Source organism: Ctenopharyngodon idella, chromosome 6 (genome assembly GCF_019924925.1).
Source record: "Ctenopharyngodon idella isolate HZGC_01 chromosome 6, HZGC01, whole genome shotgun sequence".
NCBI lineage: Eukaryota > Metazoa > Chordata > Actinopteri > Cypriniformes > Xenocyprididae > Ctenopharyngodon > Ctenopharyngodon idella.
In genome coordinates this window covers 10,285,695-10,305,551 of record NC_067225.1, presented here as the reverse complement: position 1 = coordinate 10,305,551, position 19,857 = coordinate 10,285,695, and the positions used below count along the sequence as shown (strand labels likewise).

The window sequence follows — 19,857 nt, the reverse complement described above, 5'->3', positions numbered from 1 at the left end:
ATGGCACTGTTATACGTGCTTTAGAAACACTCATACTCTGCCTGCTTCCAGTTCCTTTACACACACCACTTTAACCTAAAATAATAATTCATAAAGTTTGAAAGGTTGAAGCAAATTACAAATCTCGCACCATAAAAGCATTCTGAGCCGAGGTGCAAGTATATTAAACCACTTGCATGACTCCAGCAGTCTTCTTCGTGAGCATTTGAGAGTGTGCGGTTAAAAACTAGCCTAGAGCGCCATCTGCTGTTAAAACTAAGCTCACAATCGATTAGAGCAGTGGTCTCAAACTCAGTCCTGGAGGGCTCTGCCCAGTTTTGCTCCAACCCTAATCAAACACACCTGATCCAGCTAATCAAGGTCTTCAGGATTATTAGAAGCTTCCAAGCAGGCGTGAGTTGGAGCTGATTGGAGCTAAACTCTGCAGAGCTGTGGCCCTCCAGGAATTGAGTTTGAGACCACTGGATTAGAGAGAGAAAATATCAGGATCGATCCAGATTCACTGTATCGATCAAGAATCGATGTATTGCCCCAGCCCTAACAGGCGTGTAGTGTTTCTTTTAGGGCTGCCCTCGACTTAAGATTTTTCTGGTCGACTAGTAGTCGTTCATTTTAAACATTAGTCGACTAATCGCACGTTTATTAATAAACCATATAAATCATAATAAAGAACCTTTAATGCCTACATAGCCTAATCAGCGTTCAAGGGCACGCATAAAGCTTGCCACAGCGCACCGGCAGAAGTAATGATTATGAATGCCTCAGGGAAAAACAGAAAGGAGATTGCTTTAACATTTTAATAACTTATTGATACACTAGTGTTTACTGTATTTTCGCCTGCAGTGATGAAGTTGACGATGCTGACTCGTAATCTCCTCAGGATTGGATGAGCCTATATGCACGTTTCATATGGATTACATAACCTGAGAATATTTGTTTTACATTTGAATTGGTTCATTTAAAAAGTAGATATATTTTTCATGTCTGTGAGGCAAGTTTACGTGGAGTTTTGGTTCTTTTTTTTTTGGCACGCTCAAGTTCACAGAGAGAGACGGCAGAAATCGCACGCTGTTTGCTTTCATTATTTTACAAAAGCACAACGTTTTGTTGTTATTGTGAGTGCACACAAATAAAAGTAGACTTTTCACAGATTCAAAAGATGTACTACTCTTATCTGTATGACCAGTATTTTAAGTGCAAGTGATCGCACCGCCGCCTCCATGTTAGCTGTCATGCCGTAAGCGCATTACTATTCAGTTCACACCCCGCACAAACACTTAAATAGCCCACATTTTTCTAGGTTAACGTTAAAGTGAGTGGCCATGTAAAGTTGCTACTACTTACATGTTTGAGATGATAAGCCATATTTGAGATTGATGAATGATAGGCGAGCGTTTGGATGTCCTGCCCGACGTACTGTAATATGTCTGTGATTGTGTATCTGTGTAAGCGCTCGGTGAATACCGTCAAAGATGTCTATTTACAACATGTTTTTGAAGCGTTGATCATTGTAGCCACACAACAATCACAAACATATCTGTTGAGCATGTGAACACAATGGCCAATCAGAGGCGTTTACGAATCCACTCAAAATGCTAATGGGAAAGCTGGTATTGTCACATTTTTAAAATGACTTGGTACCAAAGTCAGTACTTGTGACAATCCTAAGCATTATACAGCGTTTTTAGTCGTTTTTGTGGATCCGTGTGAACGGGGATCGTTTTGACAACATTGTCAACTGTACAACAAAAGAGCAAAAGGAAAAACTTTTCAGTTTCTTAGTACATTGTTGTCATATAAATGTACGCTAAAATGCATGGATGTGGACAAGAACTTTTTTTCCTCTGAATGACGAGGAAATGAACCTCATATGCTATAGTTTCAAACAGCCAAACTCTGGGCCTCCAGTGAGGTCACGCTCTCGGCACCACATGGCTCAGTCTACAGGAAACACATTGCATAAAAACAACAAAATCAACTTCAAAACAAAAGCAGATGACTAGCATATAGAGGCTGGCCTACCTATTTTCTTTCGCAGGGTCCATCACTCATCACTCATCAAACTACCATTGGTAATGAAAACAATCTGTCATTCTACAAACCTTGTGACTTCTGGATTGAATTTTAGGTTCTGTAATCGTACCCACAGTTGGTCACGTGAGACCAACTACAGTAAAAAAAAAAAAAAAAAAAAAAGGTCACATCAATGTAAAACAACAAAGGCTCATGTGCAACAAATGCTTACTGGAATCACCAGAAAATATGTTGATAAGAATAACAACAACAACAAGTAAAGGTGTAGTTAATAAAACTATGTTTTCTTTATGCTGATGCATGGTTATCTTATCAAGGCACAAAAAATGTATCCAGTTCGGTGATTACTTTGTCCTAAACAAGTAATAATGCTGGACATTCTGTTAAATTTATATCTGGTCGTCAAATGAATATCCAGGGGTAATACTAAAAGGATTAAAATGGATCATTCCAGGTGAACGGGGTGAGGTTACAGATTTGACGCACAGGAAATGTACCTGACACGAAAAAAAAAAAACAGGTTTGGGGGGGGAGACAGGCTTTCCTCAGATTACCACACCAGATTTCACTACAATGCTTGCTTGGCTCTGACAGAGAGCTAAACAAAGGATTTTGTGGCTATTCTACTACAACTCAACACAAATAAGTTATGGCATTGTTCAGAACACTGAATATCACAGCCAGCTAGGGAAGAGTTTTGTAGTAAACAGACTTGATCAGTGATGACAGGCCTTAGATGGGGAAGCCACTAGTCTAATACACATAAGGACATCAGATCCCTGACGCATCCAGTTTATTTAAGGTTTCATTAATTCTGAATCAGACTGAAATACATTATTCTGTATCATTTTATTGCATGCCAAACTAACAACATATTGAAGCAAAGAAGGTGTGAATAATTTGATTCTTTCCATCCAAGCAAAGCATCACAATGGACCTTAGTCAGGCCAGACGCCATATTTCAGTTAAAAAACAAGGCAATAAGGGATAGACTTTCTGGAGTCTATTCCAGTACAGTTTTGATGTCTTAAGGCAGGTTTGTCAACCTCCAGTTCTTGGAGGGCCAATATCCTGCAGAGTTTAGCTCCAACCCTAATTAAACACACCTGAACCAGCTAATCAAGGTCTTAAGGATTACTAGAGACTTTCAGGCAGGTGTTCTGGAGCAGTTCTAGGCTGCGTCCGAAAACTAGAAAATGCTGCCTTCGGAGGACACATTTCAAGGTAGGAAGGTATCAAGGAACGTCCGAATCCAATGTTAGCTTCACTTCCTGTTTCATGAGATACCTTCATCTGATCAATTTTTGAAGGCAGCATAGATGTATCCTTCGCTGCCTTTGGCATCCCACAATCCTATGCATTCTTTTCATGACAGTTTAGCTAGAAAAATAAAGATGGCATCCGAAAGTTGCGTTTGCTGGTCAGTTTGTGTGTAAATGTACGTTTTTGACCAACATTTTCCACTTTTGATGTCATTTCTAGCGAGAAATTACTACTGTAGTAATTACATATTTGTTTAGTTCTCACCAAAGCTCGCGCTATTTTGCTGTAGATCATTAAACGGTTACGCTGCCTCAGAAGTCTGTCCAAAATCAGTTTTGTGAGGTGCCTTCATGTGCAAACGCTGCCTTACAAGTCATTGCCTGATAAGGCATCGAGGCATCAAGTCAGCTGCCTAGGTTTTCGGATGCAGCCTTAGTCAGCTTACTTGTCGCCTTGCTGCCTTATTTAGGCAATGACTTTGTAGGCAGCATTTGCCAAGGAATGTACCTCACAAAACCGATTTTGGACTTTGTATGGGTTTAATGATCTACAGCAAAATAGCGCAAGCTTTGGTGATAACTAAGTGAATATTTAATTACTACAATAGCAATTTCTCGCTAGAAATTAGAAGTGGAAAACGTTGGACAAAAAAAGTGGCCTACATTTACACGCAAACTAACCACCAACTGCAACTTTCAGACGCCATCTTTATTTTTTAACGCAACTGTCACCGAAAAGAAAGAACAGGATTGTGGGATATTCAAGACAGCGAAGGATACATCTATGCTGCCTTCAAAAATCGATCAGATGAAGGTATCTCAGGAGACACGAAATGAAGCTAACTTAGGATTGGGACGTGCCTTGATGCCTTCCTACATTGGAATACATCCTCCGAAGGCAACATTTTTAAGATTTCGAACGCAGCTTTGGCAACCACTGACTTTTATGGCTTCTTTTATGTTCCACAGGAGGAGGAAAAATCATACCATTTTGGAATAAATGATGGTCAGAGTGACATAATTTTTGGGTGAACTATCCCTTTAAGGTCACTGAAAATATCACGGATTGAAAATTGTTCTGTTGGCTGAACAATCTACACTGAAGTTCTCAACAATAACTTTTGGAGCTCATTGTACTTACGTCCCACAAATTAAACATGCCATCTACCCATGTCAATACAGTAATTTCATGCATGCACAGACAGAAATGGCCAATCCATTAACAGTAACTGTTTTCACAACAACACAGTGGTGACAATGCAAGTGTGATGCTAGTTCAACAAGTGTGCTTGTGCATATTTAATATGATTCTGCAGTACATGTGGCTTGTGTTGAGTGGATTAATAGTATTATGACCTCACCCCCTCCACCTTCTCTATACGCCTTTGTCTATTCTTTAGCGGCAACTCCATAGCACCTCTCAGTCTTTCCAGGTCACTTCTATTGTGTTCGTTCAAGGTTTAAGGAATGCCCCCACCTAACCACCTGTGACTTAACTGCACACACCATTTCACTCAATGTTTTTGTTCATTATTAGCCTGTAACACTTAGTACACACAACCTCTAACACCCATGCAGAAATTACCACATAATATGTTCTGCAACCAATACAACTGTTACATAACATGGGGATAAACATACTGATCGGGACTTCTCAAAACAAAGCAAAACTTTTTATGCTCCCATTTAATTTGAAATCTGTTTTTGTCCATCATAAGAAGGTCTGTGAGTCATATATTTGTCAGAGTTGGTGGACATCAAAAGAATGCGAGTCTTTTGGTGATTTGGACATGGAACAAAAGGATCCCCATGTGGCAAACACAAGTGGGAGCTAAAGACGAAAGATTTGACCAACCAGCTAAAGGCCTGCAGGACAATGAATGGTCTGTTCATCATACAGCGTATCCGGGGAAAAATCTTGCTCTGTTTCTGTATTCATGGAAGTTGAGCCAGCGTAAACAGAGCTAAACCACATCAATATCTGAAGTTTAGGTCAACAATATGCATCAAATTATGATTTTACAAAACATCCGTTACATGTGTTTTGGTTAAATGCATTCAATCATCGAAAAGTGGTTCATGTAAAGATGAAGACTTTGCGGTCACAAAAAATGTGCAAACAGGTCTATTGTCAATAGTGTAATGTAATATCTTTCTAGTGTAGTAGCTTTCTGTTAATCAACACAGCAAATGACCAATCAACACTGCGTGATCAATTTGAACACATTGTGAAATGTGTGTGAGGAAATCTTTCGCCATCCCACGAAATTTGCAGTTGTTTGAATTCCTATTGAAACAACTGGATTTCGGCCACAAAAATTGGCCAAACAACAGTAAATGTGACCATGACTTAAAACTCCATTGCACTGATTGAAATGACACGTGAGTATTGATGCTACCTCACTTGAGTGTGATCCATAATCTGGTGTCCATATTGACAAGCCAAATCAATACAAATTAATAATTAATCAACATTAATTATACTAACACCTGACTGCAGACCAATCAGTAATATACCAGTTGCCAACCATTGTAACCTAAGCATAGCAATCACAAGCTCCAATCCAAACTACTCAAATCTGTTGGTGTCACATGATAGCTTTGCTAAATATGACAGCGTTTACAGGAATAGGTCTCCAGCCATGATGAATTAACTCTGATTCGATGTGTGAGCTGACATGCAGGACAAATGATGGGGGCCGCCCTGGGGGCATCATTTGTGCTGTGCCACTGCTGCTTTACTGTACCACTGCAATCGATGGGTGACATGTGCCAATACCAAATGTTCCTGGGGAACGTCCGCACAGGCTAAAGGCCAAATGACAACATCACACAAATAAAACTGGCAGTGCACGTGCTGACAGTCTCCAACTCCTTAAAGCAACAGTCTGCAGGGAGAAAGTCCATAAGTGGCCATTCACACAGCTGGTGTTTTTGTGGTTAAAAATGCAAGATGCATGTCATTGGAAGGAGAAAAATAGCAAGGTCTAGAGACGTGTCTTTAAAAACTTATTTTAACTTGAGCACCATATTTTTAGAACGCTGTGTCATGCAAGATGCAAGTACATGGTCCAACTTGCCCGTCTAGCATGTTTATGTAGAAAAACAACTAAAAAAGTAGAGCAATGGAATGAAAAAAAAAAAAAAAAAAGTTGAAAAGTGTACAGCCCCTAAAAGAACAACAGAGGGTTAAAAAAAAACTTAAGATGCCAGTGTGTATGTGTATTGCTGTCAATGAAAAAGATTTGGTATGCTATGTTTGTACATTTTTTGTAGCATGCTCCAACAAAGTCCACAATGCATGGGAACTCTGATGGGATCAGAGTTAGACCTAACAAAGAACCTGAAGAAGGCACGGTGATAAGATGAAGCAAACAAACTAGTAAACATGACATATGATAGGGTGACATACCTAAAATCACATTCTTGGAATATCAAGAGGTTATGCGAGAAGCAAATTATATACTTGTACAGTACATGACACTGATCAAGATCACTGGCTCATCCTTAAGAAAAGCACCGTTTGTAAAAATGATATCAAAGAAAGACTGAAACTGGGAGGAATTTAATGATTCTGGTTCTCACAGTCATTTGTTCTTGAATCAGATTACACTGTTCACACTGTATTTTACGCTGTAGGCTATATTACTGTAGTTGTGGTGTTGTATTAACATAGTTCACCCAAAAATGAAAATTATCCCATGATTTACTCACCCTCCAGCCATCCTAGTGTATATGACTATCTTCTTTCAGACGAACACAATCGGAGATATATTTAAAAATATCCTGGCTCTTCCAAGCTTTATAATGGTAGTGAATTGGGGGTATGATTTTGAACCGCCAAAAAAGCGCATCCATCCATCATAAAAGTACTCCACATGGCTCCAGGGGGTTAATAAAGGCCTTCTGAAGTGAAGCGATGGGTTTTTGTAAGAAAAATATCCATATTTAAAACTTTATTAACTATAATAACTAGCTTCCAGCAGATGGCCGTACGCATCGATTTGCGGCGGAAGAGTGAATTCTGACCCGACGCGTGACGCAATGACGAACGAGGAAGCGTAGAGGATAGAGCAAAACAAAACGCCGGTCACAAATTAGAAGTCTAAATCGAGAAATTTTAAGGAGAAATGTTGGAGGATTTCGATATAAGAGAAGGAGCTTGAGTTTGTTGCACAGCCCTATTTGTTTAAACCGCGAGAGGCGTCTAAGCTTTCAATACTTCTACATCGTGCGTCATACATCGTGTCAGGGGTTACTCTTGTGGTGCAAGTCGACTTGCACAGTATGCATACGGTCCTCTGCTGGAAGCTAGTTATTTTAATTTATAAAGTTTTAAATATGGATATTTTTCTTACAAAAACCCATTGCTTCGCTTCAGAAGGCCTTTATTAACCCCCTGGAGCCGTATGGATTATATTTATGATGGATGGATGCACTTTTTTGGGATATTTTAATATAACTCTGATTGTGTTCGTCTGAAAGAAGATAGTCATACACTAGGATGGCTGGAGGGTGAGTAAATCATGGGATAATTTTCATTTTTGGGTGAACTATCCCTTTAATAGTGAGGCAGGAAACATTGTCAGAGTATTTTTGTACAGTCTATGAACAAACCAAATGTCATGAAAACGGCAAAACAATTCCAGAATTTAAAAAATAGTTCCGGTTCTTGAAGGGATGCTCCACACAACATCACCCTCATGCCATCCCAGGTGTATAATATGACTTTCTTCTAAGGAACACAAATGTAGATTTACAAAAATAATCTCTGTGAGGCCATATAATACAAGTGGATAGGTTCCACAATGTTGATGTTGTGAAACTCACACGACAAGTGACATGCTGACAACACGCAAACATTCACAGCGCGCTGATAGTTGGCCAAAAGTCATAAATATTAGTATTTTCCCCTCACACACCTATCATTTTGCATCAGAAGACAGTGATTCATCAACTGGGGTCATATGGATTACAGTCAAGGTTTTTAAAGCGTCAACTTTGAAGGACCCATCCACTTCCATTACATGGATTATTTTTCTGAAAATTTCCGTTTGTGTTCCACAGAATAAAGGAAGTCATGTACATCTGGGACGTGAGGGTGAGTAAAGCATGGGAGAATTTTCATTTTTGGGTGGAGTATCCCGTTAATAAAAACAGTTCCCCAAGATGTCAATGGTGTTGTATGACATGATATCTATCCCTCAATTCCATAAGATAATCATTGTACATTCTCTGGGACAGGAAAATGTTTAGTATACTCGTACTACAACACTCACATGATATGCAAGCCAACACATAACAAAAAGCATGTCTAAGTTCATGAAGCTGTCGCACTCAAGTTTGTGTGTCAAGTCGTGTCTCGTCAATGCCCAACTGCTGCATACAAACAGAAGTCATAATCACTTTACCTGCAGGTATGAAGGCTAATGCATAGAGATTTCCGTGCGTAAATGAATATAATAATCTATAAGCGCAGACGGGTTGCGTTAAACGACAACAGTGTCATAACATATGATCTTGTGTATTACAAAATCTCATGCATAAACTCATTTAGACTCAGTGCAGATGAGACATCGTGAGCGAAGTAGGCCACGACATCATTTTCTTGATTCATAACACGCGCAAGCAAATCCCCCTATGCTACTGATGTACAGACATTTACAGTGACATGCGTGTCTTTCGCATGAACGACAGTGCCAGAATGCTTAAACCAAACCCGCGATTGGCATTGTCATGTAATTCTGAACAAAGCGTCCAGACGTGGCCATATGCGCTCACCCTGATCGAGGTTCAGCATCCTGCTTCTCCCAGATCCCGGTCCCGTGCTTTGGTTTCGCTCGTCCGACAGTCTAACCTCCGGCGAAACAGCCACATTCCAGTCCTATCGATCAAGCCCTGCACACTTGAGCTCAGTCGGGAATATAAAGCACTTGTTTGTCCTGACAAAGAGCTCCGGAGATGTTCCCGGTCGGCTTCTCGTTGGTCGTGGGTGCTGCCAATTAGTTTACGCACCGATTATTGCTTTGCATTTGTGAACAAGTCCTCTAAGACTGCTAAAGCACAGTATTTTTTACCATGCCGTGGAGTGACTTCAGTGGGATGAAAGTCACTGATCAAAAAGATGCCGAAACACACATAAATACTGCTGTTACCTACTCACGGAGTCTGGGCGGACCGTGTTGGCCCGAGCAGGCGGGGTCAGGGAAAGATGTAGGGCACGCGAGTGCTACTAGTGGAGGATCGTGAATTTGAATGAACACAGACGCAAATCCCTGGGATTCATTTCGATTAATGGGAATCTCTAAAGCTACTCCAGGTAGTATCGGGAGGCAAATCTGATAAAAACCAATCCATTTTGAATTTGAGTAATCCGTGTCTGTAATAAAACGTTCAGTTTTCCTCATCTAACAAACAACTGTTCGCTTATTCTCTTGAATCGACGCAGTTCAAATAAAAACAAATCGATACTTTTATGCAGTGCGAAACATTTACAGATTATGGAACATTGTACCTACTGGCACAAAAGAGTGGATGCATTCATTCATCAGACTTTATCAAATGTCATTGAATAGGCTATATAAATATCATTATATGTCGTTGTTATTCTCACATTAATTACTTAAATATGCCAGACCAACATTTTTGTATTTTTTATTATTAATGCTCGAATAACAATAACATAAGGGAATACATACACTCTAAATGCTGGGTTGTTTTAACCCACGTTTGGGTCAAATATGGACAAACCCAACCATTGGTTTAAAATTTTAATTTAAAAATTTAAAGGTACAATATGTAAGATTTTTGGATCAAAATATCCAAAAACCACTTGAACAGCGTTCTTTATTTTGTTGACTTGTGTACTTACATTATCTCAGATGTTTCCAAGAATGTTTAAATCCGGAGAAATAAGCAATTTTAACCAGGAAACGGGCTGTGTCCGTGCGTCGCCTATCAATGACATCATACCTGCGTTACCCTCGATTTCTGTTTTTATTTTGTAGAAACACGGAAACACCAAAGACGCTTTAATATATTATGTTTTATTAGACAAGGGAACAACTGTTTGGTTACATTTATAGACAGAAAACTAATCATTGATATATAGCTCAACATGGTTAGTCTTATTGTTTGAATCTTGTTTTCTTGATTTTCCGCGAGTACCATGTTTTTATGCCTCAGAGAAAAACACTATTTTGTCAAGTGGCTAACAGCATAATCAGATGCAGCATTATTTTTAGTAACAGTAATACAGCATTCTCTCCGTCATATAATATGTTTTAAAATGAACTGCATGCCATTTAACAACACAAGCCATCCAGCATTTATTAATATGATATTCCAATATCGATCTAGCTTACTGCAGTGTGCAACAAGTGTCTCATAGCAGCTGCCGAGCGAACGCACAGAGTAACGTTATAACATCATTTTTAACACATTCAAATGTATCTAATATGATAAACAGCGCTGTGTTACCTCACATATGCTTGACCGGAAGAAGTGGAAGCGGCGACTGTGGCATAATAAAAGTTCCACTGCTCTCGAGGCATGTCACGCTCGTCTCTCATTAGCAATCGCTCTAGCGTCCTCGTTCAACTCCCACAGCACTCACCCTGCACTGCTTCATACTACAGTAACGTTAATAATCTCATCCATGAACATGATTTCTGCCCAAGTCCCATCACGATTCTTTTCCACCGGCTATGAGGTGAAGACAACATCTCCCATGATTCCGCGCTCAATCTCAGCGTCATCAAGCTACGCCTTTGTTTTGAATAGGTGACCTCTAGTGGTGAAAAACTACATATTGTGCCTTTAAACCAATGGTTGAGTTGGTCCATATTTGACCCAAACATGGGTCGAAACATCCCAGCATTTTTTAGTGTACAAATACACACACATATTTTTTATAAAAAATATAACCAAAACATAAGCTGCAAAACAACATAACAAGGACACAGACACTAGAGTTGTATTAATACAACAACATACAGACATTGATACACTAGGAAAGCATTTAAATACATGGATTTTCTTTATATAGTAAAGAGATTTAAAAAGTGAGTTTAATTACATTTTTAAAGTGGGGATAGGATGGAATAGCGTTTGCAAATTTTTGCTTATGAATGAAGAATTTGCCACATAAAAAAAACAACAACAATATACTCCAGGGGTTTATATGCCAGCCAAACATTCCAACAGAACAGACTAAGGAAAATAATGACGTGAGCAACTTGGCGAAAAGAGAGTGCAACACCACTGCTGCCACCTGCTGGATACAAGGTTTATAGCATGTAAGTGGGGTGGAGAGATGCAGGGGAGCTGCAGAATGGATTAGTTCACTCAAAAATAAAACACAAACAGAGATAGGCTTTATGACAGCCTTCATTTGCTTTCATTGTATGGAAAAAAATATGCCATGAAAGTGAATGGTAAGTTTTAAACACACCTCAGGGTGAGTAAATTGTGACAGAATTTTCATTTTGGGGGAATTATCACCAAAGGGTTTGTTAATCATTTAGGCTAAAACTAAATGTTAAGCAACAAATTTCACAACAGCAAATTTTCGCAACAAATAGTTTAGCAATAACTGAATCTATAGAAATAACTTCTGTTGTAATTTATGTACTATTAAAGTGTACAATTTTTGTGTTTAAAGGCCCCAAATCCTATATCGCTGGACTCCACCCCTTAGATATATCTAAGGGGTGGAGTCCAGCGATATAGGATATATATATATATATATATATATATATATATATATATATATATATATTTCAGAAGCAGGAAAAATGGGCACGCGTAAGGATTTGAGTGAGTTTGACAAGGGCCAAATTGTGATGGCTAGACGACTGGGTCAGAGCATCTCCAAAACTGCAGCTCTTGTGGGGTGTTCCCGGTCTGCAGTGGTCAGTATCTATCAAAAGTGCTCCAAGGAAGGAACAGTGGTGAACCGGTGACAGGGTCATGGGCGGCCAAGGCTCACTGATGCACGTGAGGAGCGAAGGCTGGCTGTTTGGTCCGATCCAACATACTATAGCTCAGATTTCTCAAGAAGTTAATGCTGGTTCTGATAGAAGGTGTCAGAATACACAGTGCATCACAGTTTGTTGCGTATGGGGCTGCACAGCTGCAGGCCAGTCAGGGTGCCCATGCTGACCCCTGCCACCGCCGAAAGAGCCAACAGTGGACACGTGAGCATCAGAACTGGACCACGGAGCAATGGAGGAAGGTGGCCTGGTGTGATGAATCACGTGGATGGCCGGGTGCGTGTGCGTTTCTTACCTGGGGAACACACGCCACCAGGATGCACAATGGGAAGAAGGCAAGCTGGCGGAGGCAGTGTGATGCTTTGGGCAATGTTCTGCTGGGAAACCTTGGGTCCTGCCATCCATGTGGATGTTACTTTGATACACCCTTTCAGCAGGATAATGCGCCCTGCCACAAAGAAAAAATGGTTCAGGAATGGTTTGAGGAGCACAACAACGAGTTTGAGGTGTTGACTTGCTCTTTTATACAATCGTGTTTCTTAAAATGACCCTACAACGTTTTCATTTGATATAAACAGGTTTATACACAGAAGGCATTTCCATCATTCACCACATGATGGCACAATATTCGTGCTACAAGAACCGAGCAGAAACAATAGTTGAAGCGAGAAAATAAATGTAGGTTTGAATGTTAGCCTACACATATATATTTAATTTAGAAGAGTTACGTATTTTATCTGAGGTAGACTTCAATCGTTGATGTGATAGGCCTAATGTACAATAACTCCTATTTGAAGTAGCCTAATAATCTTCTCAGAAGTGAAGTAGATCTTTCAGACACTGCTGTTATTCAGTTTTCTCTGCACACAGCTATAAAAAGAAGTAGTAGACGTCCATCGGGTAACTCTTTTTTCAGCACCTGATCTGAATCAGGAAAAAAAAGAGACATTTGCAAGTGTCATGTAAATTTTGTGCAAATTAAACCCGCCCTGCGTGAAGCACAGCAAGCCCTTCCTTGTCATCTTATTTGTAGCCTAGTGACTGAATGATTCAAAAACGTTTACCGCTTACGACCAGGGGTGATCCGTATAAAATATCAGATCTTAGATCGTGGAAGTAAAAGGAAATTTGCATCTAAAGCCTTGGAGGCCCAAACCACACTTCAGCAGGACCATCACACCCCGCCCCTCGGTCAACATTAGACCTGTCTAAAGTGCGACAGGTGCGTGGAGAGATCAGCACCTTCACTGCTGCGGGAAAAGGAGAGGGGGATGATTTTTTTGTCGACTATAAAAACCCGACACTGGCCAGGCTGATTCATAGGACCTGCAGGTACGGAAACGAGCATGTCGACTGAGGCCCTCCATCAGAGCAACCTGGATATGAACCTACAGAGGTGAGCCAGACAGGTAAAACCAACTACACAAAAAAAGCTTAAAAGGGATTTTGTCATACCATACATAAATGCATTAAGAAAAACGTGTTTTTTTTATTATTATTAGTTAAACTATTTGCATTTTGCAGAACATATTTTACTAATTAATTGGAATTTGATATCAATATATGCACAAACTACAATATCAACATATTAAAATAACATTTTTTTTTAGATTAAGGGAACGGAACATGCATTGGGGAAAAAGTAAAATGAAAGTATTACATCATGCAGTGGAAAATTAATTGCATTTTCAACCATTTTGAATGTAAGAAATCCTAGCCAAAACTAAAACTTGAGTAGGAATTGTGTCAGGAAAGCTATTGTAAACAATATATCAGTGTATTGAATATATGGTAATGCTAGAATATACAGTTTAATTAAGCTGTTTTACTTATTTTACTTTTCTTACTTGCAGGGAACATGCCTGAAAAATGAGATGAATGAAAACTTCTTGGATTCAAAGTTTTTGGCTGGAGTTTATCACTTCGATGGATAAAACTGCACTTGCTCTACGTTGAGCCACACGCACAATACATGTGGATTCAGTTTTGTTCGTTCGGCTCGCGTTAAGCAAGTGCAGAACTTCTTCGTGTGTGACATTTTTGGATTAGAAGCACGAATAACTACTATGCTCTTTTGTTGGGAATCATTTCTGAATGGGAAAACAAGAACCCAAACGTCAAAATGTGAGATATTCATATATATATATAAAATGTAAGAGCCGCAATTGATCATCTGTCTTCTGAAATGGTCATGATTTACAATGTCACCTGTTATCCAACACAATGTTTGTTGAGCTCTCCACTTCCTCTCTTCTGTGCTGGTTTTATCTTCTCACATATGCTGCAGTGATGTAATGGCAAAATAAAGTTCTTCTCAACTCCTCAGTGTTTGTGTGTTGAGTTATCACACGTACGCTAGCCTGGTAACTGTGGAAGCATATGATTGCTATGGAAATCTAGAAGTCAGTGGAGAGTTTGATGTGCAGAAGGGGTAATGGGTAATCTGCACTAATAGGTAACAGGTAAAACATTAACTAGAGGAGCCTGGACTCTCTCTTCCCTCTCCATCGGCCTGACCATCTGTTTCACACAGGTTCACATTGAGTCACCCTGGCCTCCATATCTCTCAAGTCAAATTCATTCAAATAAATTACCATTACTACCCCAACTCTTCTGGATAACACACACATAAAGCCATTCAACATCTGTGGCTGTTGTTAGGCTAGCAGTGCATCATTATAGCACGCTTCTGATGTATTGGTCTTCGTTTACCATACAGATGCATTATAGTAACCGTTATAGTGTGAGGCACATTGTTTTATTTCACATCTGTTGCAGACTACACATGAATACTAATAAAACACAAGCAGTTTAGCTGAAAGAGAAACGCTGTTTGTAGCAGATGTGAAATCGGAGGGCTGTTATTAGATCAGAATTTCATGTTCTGCTCTGATGATGCTGAAGGCTACTGCAACTAAAGAGGCTCCAGGGGCCATGTGTTTCAGCCAAAGACCATTACAATACCACTAATGAAATATGCAAGTGCCTTTAGGGTGCTTCACAGCCTGTGATTGGTCATAGGAGTATCTTCAATATCACCAATTAGACTGAGAAATATTGAGGTCAACATACAATATGCCCAAAGCGATTTGGAAGTGTCTTTTGTTCGAGCTGTTTATTGACTCTATCTGGCAAACAAACCTCAACACACCTACATATATACATGAACATGCACACACATATACAGTAAGCACAATACAGTGTCTCCAAAACACATTTGGACACTTTAAAACTCTCATTTTCTCAATTTGAATTCTGAATCTGAATTTTCAGCATCCTTACTCCAGTTATTCAGTGTCACATGATCCTTCTAATAGGTTGTTTTGCAATTATAAATGTCTTTACTGCCACTTTTGATCAATTCTGTGAATCCTTGCTACACACACAAACACACACACGCACATATATATATATGTGTGTGTGAGTGTGTGTACAGAGCAAAATATACTTACAGATTTTCGGTTACTAATTCCAAATTACATGACAAAAAGTCCACACAACTACCACTTTGACCCTTCAAAAAGTTCATAAAGAGATCGTAAAACTAATCCATATGAAATGAGCGGTTTAGTCCTAATTTTATAAAGAGAATCGATCACTTTATATGATGAACAGATTTAATTTAGGCGTTTATTCATATATAAACATTCATCAGTTAACACATCAGTTATGGTAAATGGAAGCTCAAGCATGTTTCTTGACGTGCGAGAACCAATGAGGTTCGTTCTCGTGTTACGCAGCACATTTGAGCTTCCGCAAGAACCAATAAGGTTCATTCTCGTGTTACGCAGCACGTTTGAGCTTCAGCAAGAACCAATAAGGTTCGTTTTCGTGTTACGCAGCACATTTGAGCTTCAGCAAGAACCAATGAGGTTCATTCTCGTGTTACGCAGCACATTTGAGCTTCAGCAAGAACCAATGAGGTTCGTTTTCGTGTTACGCAGCACATTTGAGCTTCAGCAAGAACCAATGAGGTTCATTCTCGTGTTACGCAGCACATTTGAGCTTCAGCAAGAACCAATGAGGTTCGTTCTCGTGTTACGCAGCACCTTTGAGCTTCAGCAAGAACCAATGAGGTTCATTCTCGTGTTACGCAGCACCTTTGAGCTTCCACAGGAACCAATGAGGTTCATTCTCGTGTTACGCAGCACCTTTGAGCTTCAGCAAGAACCAATGAGGTTCATTCTCGTGTTACGCAGCACCTTTGAGCTTCCACAGGAACCAATGAGGTTCATTCTCGTGTTACGCAGCACCTTTGAGCTTCAGCAAGAACCAATGAGGTTCGTTCTCGTGTTACGCAGCACATTTGAGCTTCCACAGGAACCAATGAGGTTCATTCTCGCAAGTCAAGCAGGTTCAGTTGAGCTTCCATTTGAGTTCGCTGATCAATGTTTATATGTGAATAAAAGCCTAAATTCATCATATAAAGTGATCGAGTGTCTTCAGAAAATTTGGACTAAACCGCTCAATTCATATGGATTAGTTTTACAATCTCTTTATGAACTTTTTGAAGCGTGGAGGGACAGAAAGATCTCAGATTTCATTAAAATAACTTCATTTGTGTTTCGAAGATGAACGAAAGTCTCACGAGTTTGGTACATCCTAAGGTTGAGTAACTGATGACAATTTTTTTCATTTTTGGGTGAACTAACCCTTTAGGGTAATATAATCTCACTTCTTTTTGATTACTTTTAGATTACTTTTTACCTAACTCATTTATCACAGTGATCTGAATATGATAATCTTGTACCATATTGATATAAAAATACAAAGAGAAAGAAAATATATACCATTCTTTGTTATCAACAACATGAAGTGCATTAAATATTACATTTTAGCGTTTCCCAGACTGGGGTTTGTGAGTTTATTGAAAAGCCATTAAGTAATTAAAAATGAAAACTGAAATAAAAAAGTTACAAATAAAGAGGTATTTTATGAGTTTACAAAATGATTACTAATATATTTTAACCAACTGTTTCAAACATGCATGTGACAGAAACACACACAACTGCAAACAAACAAAAAACACACAAAGGCCCAGAGCGAGAGTCACCGCATATTTGTTGGTGTTGCAGATGTCTGGGTTTGAGCTGTCAGGGCCCGTTTTTCACACACAGAGCAGGATTAGTTTCCATGGTGGCAGTGAACATGTGGCAGGTGGTTTCTGCCCTCAGCTTTGTACTACCAGCAGAAAAAGGCACTACTTTTGTCACCATCTATGAGGAAATCCTAAAACGACAGTCATAAATCAGAAACTACACGCTAGAAGGAAGCGTGAACTTGTATATGTACATGGGAAAAATACAACAACGAATACATTTAATTTGATTTATATTTTATAATTATTTTATCTGTTCTATTTTTCCATTCCAGTAAACATATCCATACTGCAACTTCGTTGTCTGTTGCATTTACATAAAAGATAGAATCTTTAAAATGAATGCAAATTAGAAATTTGGCAGTGAAATTGGTGTAACTGTTGTGCTGCGTGTCTGTATGGAGGATATTATATTCAAGGTGTGTGTAAACTTCACTGAATATAGTTCCAAGGACAGGTGACCGGTTAACAGCCCTGGAGATGTGCGTCATCCAGACAGCTCTTGTTTTCCAGAGCCTACCTGACAACATGGAGATGCTAATGCCGTCTCACAGAGACGCAGAAAGAACAGGGGACGAAGAGTGTTACCATGGAACAGATGGATTTATGAAAGAGGCACACACACACACACACAGCACTTGCATACTATCTGACCCTGTCGTTCACACACAGAATGAGATACACACTCATAAACATTCATCACACACACACACAGGTATAGGGTGTAGCACGCAGACAGCAGGAGTGGGGGCAGATGTGTAAACACTACCTGTTTGTTCTGTGTAATGGCTGAATGACTGGGGAAGTGAGAAGCAGGTGATGGTCCTGCTGGAACACTGAGCTCCATATAATACATTCAAGCTACATGTGTCAGCCTTGGATTCTCTCCAAGAGTGGGTGGAGTGAATGATTCTCATGGTAAAACAGCAGTAATGGGAGAGTGTTTATGTACAGTACTGTATATAATTTTACCACACATTGTTAGTAGTATCTAACTATCTTAATGTAAGACCTGGCTGACTCACTGAGCTACTTTGAATGGTTATCTCTGTGTGTGTGAGAGTAGGCTGGCCTGTGATGTAAATGGACTAATTTTACTGTGAAATGAATGCTGTAGTGATGCAAGGAGAGATGTGATTAGCCTGCGGCCTTGACGGAGTTTGCCAACTGCTCTGTCTCACAACACCAACAGAAGTGTAGAAACACTCCTCACTTGTTTCTGTTAGTACATAATAATCCATGAGCAAACATACGTTCGATGTGATGATCACAATGTATTACAAATCAGTATATACACTCTAAAAAAATGCTGGGTTAAAGGGTTAGTTCACCCAAAGATAAAAATTCTGTCATTAATTACTCACCCTCATGGCGTTCCACACCCGTAAGACCTTCGTTCATCTTCAGAACACAAATTAAGATATTTTTGATAAAATCCGATGGCTCAGTGAGGCCTCCATTGACAGAAAGATAATTAAAGGTGCAATATGTAAGATTTTTGCAGTAAAATATCCAAAAACCACTAGGCCAGTGTTATATATTTTGTTCACTTGAGTACTTACAATTTCCCAAATGTTACAAAACTATTTGTAAATCGTGAGAAAATTGCAATTTTAACCAAGGCTCCGGGACGTGTGAGGAGTCGCCTGTCAATTGCGTCATACCCGCATTACCCTCGGTTTCCGGTTTTTTGTAGAAACCATGGAAACACCAAAGAAGATGTAATATAATACACATTTTAATAGACAAGGGAACAACTGTTTTGATATATTTATAGACAGAAAACTAATTGTTTTTATATAGCTCAACACGTTTAGTTTTCTTGACTGTTTGCGAGTACCATGCTTTACCATGCCTCAGAGAAAAACACTATTTTGTGAAGCAGCTAACATAGCATAATCAGATGCAGCTTTATTTTTAGTAACAGTAATACAGAATTTTCTCCATCATACAATACGTTTTAAAATTAATTCCATGCCATTTATCAACACAAGCAATCCAGCATTTAATATGATATTCTAAAATTGATCTATCTTTCTGCAGTGTGTCTCAAACAAGTGTCTCACAGCAGCCGCTGAGCGAACGCACAGAGTAACGTTATAACATCATTTTCAACACTCTCAAATGTATCTAATATGATAAACAGAGCTGCGTTACCTCATACAGACCTCATACACTTGACCGGAAAAGCGGAAGCGGCGCCGGCGACTGTGGCATAACAAAAGTTCCGCTGCTCGTGAGGCGTGTGTTGCACAATCGCTCCAGCGGCCTCGTTCAGCTCCCACAACACTCGGTCCTGCTCTGCTTCATACTACAATAACGTTAATAATCGCATCCATGAACATGATTTCTTCCCGAGTCCTATCCCTATTCTTTTGCACCATCCGTTGAGGTAAAGACCACATGTCCCAAGATTCCGTGCTGAAACTTGGCGTCATCAAGCTACGCCTTTGTTTTGAATAGACCTCTA

At 39.5% G+C, this 19,857-nt stretch overlaps 1 protein-coding gene and 1 long non-coding RNA gene across 2 annotated transcripts in view; one reads left to right on the top strand and one right to left on the bottom strand.

Moving 5' to 3' along the window:
- Nucleotides 1–9,507, bottom strand: part of tmem198b (transmembrane protein 198b) — a 32,429-nt gene extending 22,922 nt beyond the window's left edge. The window contains exon 1 of the mRNA XM_051897297.1: nt 9,078–9,507. The gene's annotated coding sequence lies outside the window, so the exon portion shown is untranslated. The remainder of the gene's footprint in view (nt 1–9,077) is intronic.
- A 3,738-nt stretch (nt 9,508–13,245) lies between these two features.
- Nucleotides 13,246–14,614, top strand: LOC127514471 (uncharacterized). Its single transcript, XR_007930645.1, has 2 exons — nt 13,246–13,698; nt 14,143–14,614. It is a non-coding gene; the product is annotated as an uncharacterized LOC127514471 (long non-coding RNA).
- Nucleotides 14,615–19,857: the final 5,243 nt, after the last annotated feature.